Consider the following 6,287-nt stretch of genomic DNA (forward strand, 5'->3'; position numbering starts at 1 on the left):
GCCAACGCCCAGGCAGCTGCGGTGACCGGGGCTGTGACAGCTGCTCTGCCACCACCTCCCCCAGGAGCATCACGCTCAAGTTCCCCTCACAGAGCTGGAAAGCCGCTTTAAAATAAGAATCTTGGATTATAACTCCTAATCCCTTCATTTGCAGTAAGTGCAGAGAGGGAACAGAGATGTCAGCTCTCTCTCCCTCCTGCAGGACCAAATGCGCTTCAAAACCACATCGAAGCATTTGTGTCACATTTGTGTCACGGGCTGGGCAGGCAGCGACCCAGGGCGGCGCTTGGCCGGGACAGGGCGACACCACCGGCAGGGCAGGGAGAGGCGAATGAGGATGTTGTCCCTCTCCAACAGGGGAAGATGTCCCTCTTCATCCCCCTCCGTCTCTTGCCCTCCTTCACACCGAGGAGTTATTTTTAAAGGCGTGTCAGTCAGCTCTGGCATGTGCTGGAGGAGGATGCACAGAAAAGAGGGTGGCAGGAGCACTCAGACAGCAGCAAACTGTGTCCAAAAGGAACACGGGCTCCCTGAGGATGGGCAGAGAGCAGGGCAGGGAGCTGGCACTGCCTCTGTGCTGAGACAGGGGGCACAGTGCCACCATGTCCTGTCCTGGTCACCCCGGGAGCTGATGTACCCCCAGGTCAGTGTAAGGGGCTCTGCAGCCCCTGAGCAGATGGTGGCAGTGCTCCTTGGGTTGATGGCAAGGGATGAGTTTACACCATAGAGCCTTTTATCTGGAAAAATAAAATGGAGCAGGATTTTTCTGGATCTGGGTCAGCAGCATCAGCACAAAGCTAGTAGGTGCTTTTCTTTATGGGGTCAGTGCAGGGATATTTGTATTTTCCTGAACAGCATGAAGCAATACAAACAGGCCAAGAGCCTTCTCCAAGCCACACAGCCTTCAAAGGGAGAAAAACATCCAGCTGTGCCACCATGCCCTGCTCTGCCAGTGGGCCCTGGGCCTGTGGGAGATGCAGGGATCAGGCAGCAGTGCCCCCCAGCACTGCCCCCATGCCATGGGACCCCCTCGGGGCCAGCCTGCTCCCCATGCCATTACAGCTGGGATTCAGACAAGCCCCTTCCTGATGAGTTGTTTTCTTCATCTGGAAGCAGAAACACCTCGAGTGCCCAGGGTAAATCCCTCCATGGGCACTCTGCACAGGGCTGTGGGGGTGAGGGCTGCTTGTCCCCAGGAGCTGAGCTGGGGACACGTGTCACCCCACGAGGGCCTGTGGCTGGTCCCTGGGACTGCAGTGAATGCCGGTGCCACGTCCCTGGCAGCACAGGGGCATCATGCCAAGCTGTCAGGAGGCATCTCCATCACATCATGGCTGTCAGGTATCAGCATGGGGAGCACTAACCGCTCCTGAGCTTCTCCAGACACGGACACTTCCCAGCTAAAGGCATCACAGGGATGATGGGCACTCACTTGTCAGGGCCTGTGGCAGTGTTCCCTCAGCCAGGGCTGCAGTGGGGATGTGGGATGCACCCCATCCATTCCCTGCTGTGTGTTATGGGCACACCCTGTGGCCTCCAGGGCCAGTAGACACCCAGAGCTGAGCACTGCTCAGCTGCTGAGGAAGGCAGGCAGTGCTTGGTGAGAGCTGTAGCCCTCAGCACAAGCCAAACTACAGAGGATATATCCCAGCAGTGATGCAGACCCCCTCCCCATCTGGCCATCACCACCAAATCACAACCAGGATCCTCCAGTCCTGAGAGAAGCCCCCTGGAAGAGGCAATGGATAAGGACAAATTGTTCGTGCAGAATGACATCAGCTTTAAGGGCACCCCTGATGCACAACACAACTCCTCTCAACACACCATTTAATAGAGCTGTGGAGAGACTACAAGCTGCACAGTGGCTGGCCAGCCAAAGCCTTCCAGTGCCACACAGCACCATATCCTGCCATGGACATGGCACGAGTGTTTTATAACCAGCTGCCAGCTGTTGGAACACATCTGCTAGGACAGCAGCAGGAAGAGCTCCCCACTCCCAGGGGAGAGAATCACACCTGGGTCTCCAGGGGAAGCAGCTCTTGAGCAGCAGAAGAACAATCCTGCCTTTCCCATGGCCCGTGTCACCCCCTGCTGCAGCAGAGGATGGGGGCAGGGACATTTATTTTATATTTTGCCGGCCTCAGGAAAAAGAGGATTTCAGAGGGATTTGAACACAGGTCCCTAAATAGCTTCTTAGAATTAAGAGATTTCATAAAGGATTATTTCAAGCAGCTGCCTATGGTGGGGGGTAGAGGCTGGCAGGTGCTGGGGAGGTGAGGCGACAGGGAAAAGGCAGGAGTGCTGTAGGGGAGCACAGGGGAGAACAATCCCCATCTGAACTACAGCAGTGAGGAGAGGTGAGCACTCCACAGCCTGGCTATGTATCCTCTCTTATGGGTGAGTCAGAAGGAATGAGGAGCAGAGGGGTGGTCAGCAGATGTGGTGGGAACAGGACAAAAACAGTTCTTACAGTCAATGAACAGATATGGCTGCTTTGACAGACCCACCCACAGTGGCATTTCAGAGGTGTGGGACGAGCTAAAGGGGGTCCATCAACCCCCCTGACTTCTCACTAGATGGAAAACCTGTGTGTGGAGGTGGGAAGGCTCTTCTAGCTAAGGAGGGGATGAGTTTGAAATGCTGGAGAAGGGGATCAGTCCATCAGACAGAGCTTGACTAAGGGCAAATTCCTACCTGCAAGGTAATGGGTGCCAGACTTCACAGATTCAAATATTCATGGTGGAGATAACATAGTGCAAAAACAGGAAAGGCCACAAAACCTTTCAGAACAGGCACAGCTCTGTGCACACTGGTGAAATGTGGGCTGAAATGTCTTTCTAGTAATACCAGGAGATAGTATTCCTTGGCACAGCATTTTCTGGTGCAAAGAGGAAGAGAAATACCTGGAATTTCATTATAATTTTGATATTGGGATAGAAATTGGTTCTTAGGGACTAAATCCTGTGAAAAGCTGGACTGCTCTGTGGGATCCTGGGCTCCAGCTTTCAGCAGGCAGAAGTGTTGAGCATGCACACAGTGAGAGGCTAAGCCACAGGCATGCAGGAAGGAGTTCTAGGTTGGGAGGAGAGCACGGGAGAGAAACAGGGAAGAGAGATTGGTGATAATAAAAAGAGCTATAAATGGGGAAAGAATAGAAAGGAGAAGAGAAAGGAGGGAGAGTTGTAATTTTACAGTAGTGGAACTAAGAAAGCAGGAGGAAGAAAGCTGAGGTAGATAATTTCCACTGGGCAAATGATACCAGGGAAGGACTGAGGGAAGAAAACAAAAAGGAGCAGGGTAGGAGAGAGAGAGCAAAGGAGAAGGTCACAAGCAGAAAATGGAGCAAATGGTTAAATCTCATCAAATATTGTCATTATGAGCAGCCCCTGCTGCCACATCTAGAACAATGTGCCACAGGCAAGGCCACAGGTCAGAGAGATGCTGGGGCTAAAATCCTAGAAAACAGGAATTGGGGTTTAGAGATTTCCTCAGCAACCAGGGAAAGAATTTTGATTTCTGGACCCTTCCTTCTCTACTGCCCTGGAGGAAACAACCTTTGGACAGCTCTGCCAGCAATCAAGCTCTTTGGCCAAGAGACAAAAAAATTACCACTTACACTGATTTGTTCTTCCCCAGGCCTGAGGTGTCCCAATGAAGCTGGAAGAAACAAAGTCTTCCATGGTTTTATGGCCTCACTCAAAAATTGAGTCCATTGCCCATCACCCACCCGCGCAAGCCTCAGTCTGCATTTGAGGGAAGGGAGGTCATGGGACCTGGATGCACAGGCAAAAGCAGGCCTCTAATAAGGGTAATTACTGCAAAGTTTAGAGCTTAAACACATTTTTTGTGCTCAGATGTCCCTCTCTAAGGACATACATGTTTATAAAGAGTGGTTTCCTTATTGCCCCAGTTCATAAAAATAGGTGAAATTGGAATAGAAATGTTCAGCTAAGTGGCACAGACAATTAAGGACAAGGAAAGATGACATGTCTGTAACTGGCTGAGATTAATTGTGATGAGCTATGATTGCAGCTTTCAGTGTTTGGCTTTTGGCTTTACAAGACTAAGCCTATAAATATAGCATTTCCTCATGTCTATTTAACAGCTGCAATTTTTTTGACACAAACACTGTAACAATTACAGGTGGGACAGGGCGTGATCTCAGCTCAGGGTGTTGGAGACCACAAAACATGCACTTAATGCCCACAGCCATAACTGCTGAGAATCATGCATACAAATACAGATTGGTTACACTTCTGAAGCACATTAATCAAGATGCACTGATGAGTTGGCAGGGGACCCATTCCCAAAGGGGTCTGACCTCAGCTTTCACCAGAAAACTTCTTTCTTCCTTCTGTTACTGGTCCACAGGCTGGAAGACTGGCAGAAGAGTAGGTTGGCCCCATGCTCTGGTGAGTCACAGGGACAAGCAGCACAGGGCCAACCTGCAGCATTTTGAAGCTACTATTGGAGAGCAGAACAATTGTGCAAAGGCTCATCATGAGCCTGTCACCTGCAGGAGGACACCTGGGGGACTGCAGTGTGTCACCTCTGAGACCAGACTCTTTGGCAGGAAAGATGGGTGGGATGTACCTTCTCTTGAATGCTCATTTATGAGTTTGTTGATTCTGATCTAAAGCTGAGAGTGTCAGCAGGCCTGGCAATGCTGTGCCAGGGGAGGGGAGAGGCTAATCAGCACTAAGTGACAGTCTGTGTGCTCATCAAACACTCTGTGTCCAAGGATGTCTCTGTGTGGGGTCACTGGGAGGCTGGCACAACTGGGAGTGTCACTGTCACACCTACACGTGGTGCTGTGATAGGCCACCTCCTTTCACAAAGCTTCACTAACCAAGAAATATGCTGCTGTTTTAGGATGGCTCTGAAACACTTCACAGCCTTCTCCAGGTGTTACACTCCTCCAGCACCATCTACAAGAGCTCACAGCCCTCTGTGGTTTATGTGTTGGGAGCTGGGATGTGCCAGTGACTGATCTGGCTGAACAAACACGTCCCAAGGGAAGTCAGCACTGCTTCACAGGGCTGGGTTTAAGCACGGTGGTTACATCCTGCCAACTGCCTCAGGAATTCTTGCTTTCCACCAGCTGGGATTTAGGAGTGGCCACTTCCTGAAAAAGGTATAAACTGAACCACCCATGGGCATCATGCTCCATCTGATTGTTTCCCATCCAGGGACACAGCCAAGGAGGGTGCTTGGAAGGAACTACCCTGTTTTATCTTGGGTGGAGATTTTCACAGTGCTGGAAAATCTCTTTATCACACAGCCTTGCCTCTGCACGAAGCTTGTTGTGGTCAGTGTGGGAGACTTGAACAGCCTGTGGCAAAGAGCCCTCCATTTACCCTTTTAGCTGCTTTTAGACTCAAGGTGTGGCTACTGCACACAGCTACAGAGGGCAGGATGCTCCAGGAAAGAAAGGTTGACTGCTCTGCTGGGCTCTGGCTCACAGTGCCAGCCCCAATGGATGCAGCAAACATGTCTGGTGACTGTGCAGGGATGAAACATGGCACTGTGAGCAGCACACACTGTCCCCAAGCCCTTCTCCAGGTGTGGGGTGATGTCCTACAGCTACCAACAGGCAGGACTTTTCACTAGAATCCCTTGTTCTGCACTAGAGCCCTTTGTTCTGCACATGCCCTCCAGTTATGTATTTGCTGGTGTTTTATGCTCCATCAACCAACAGCCATCTGGGATTTGAACACAGGGATAGCAATCTCTCTGGGGTGAAACACAGCTGTGTGCTGGGGGATGCTCGGTGGAGTTTCACATGGAAAGGCAAGAAAAACAGAGAAGTGGATAACAATCAGTCTAAGCTCTCTAGAGACACCACCTCTCCTCTGGAGGAGGAAGATGTGGGTACCAGCTGCTCCTCCCTGAGGGCCTGGGCCAGGATGTTGCAGGAGGAAGGTGGCCACCACACAATGCCCTGGGCCAGGATGTTGCAGGAGGAAGGTGGCCACCACACAATGCCCTGGGCCAGGATGTTGCAGGAGGAAGGTGGCCACCACACAATGCCCTGGGCCAGGATGTTGCAGGAGGAAGGTGGCCACCACACAATGCCCTGGGCCAGGATGTTGCAGGAGGAAGGTGGCCACCACACAATGCCCTGGCAGCAGCTTGTTCAGGGCCTTGATCAGCCATGCCAGGAGGAAGACCCACAGGCAGGTTCCTCCACCAGGTCCACCAGGACAAAGGAAAGCCACTGCAGAGCCAGGGACAGCCAGCTGTGCCAGAGGAGCTCGAGGGACAATGTGGAGCTTTGAGCAACTACA

This window comes from Molothrus ater, chromosome 5, assembly GCF_012460135.2.
Source record: "Molothrus ater isolate BHLD 08-10-18 breed brown headed cowbird chromosome 5, BPBGC_Mater_1.1, whole genome shotgun sequence".
In the NCBI taxonomy this organism is placed as follows: domain Eukaryota; kingdom Metazoa; phylum Chordata; class Aves; order Passeriformes; family Icteridae; genus Molothrus; species Molothrus ater.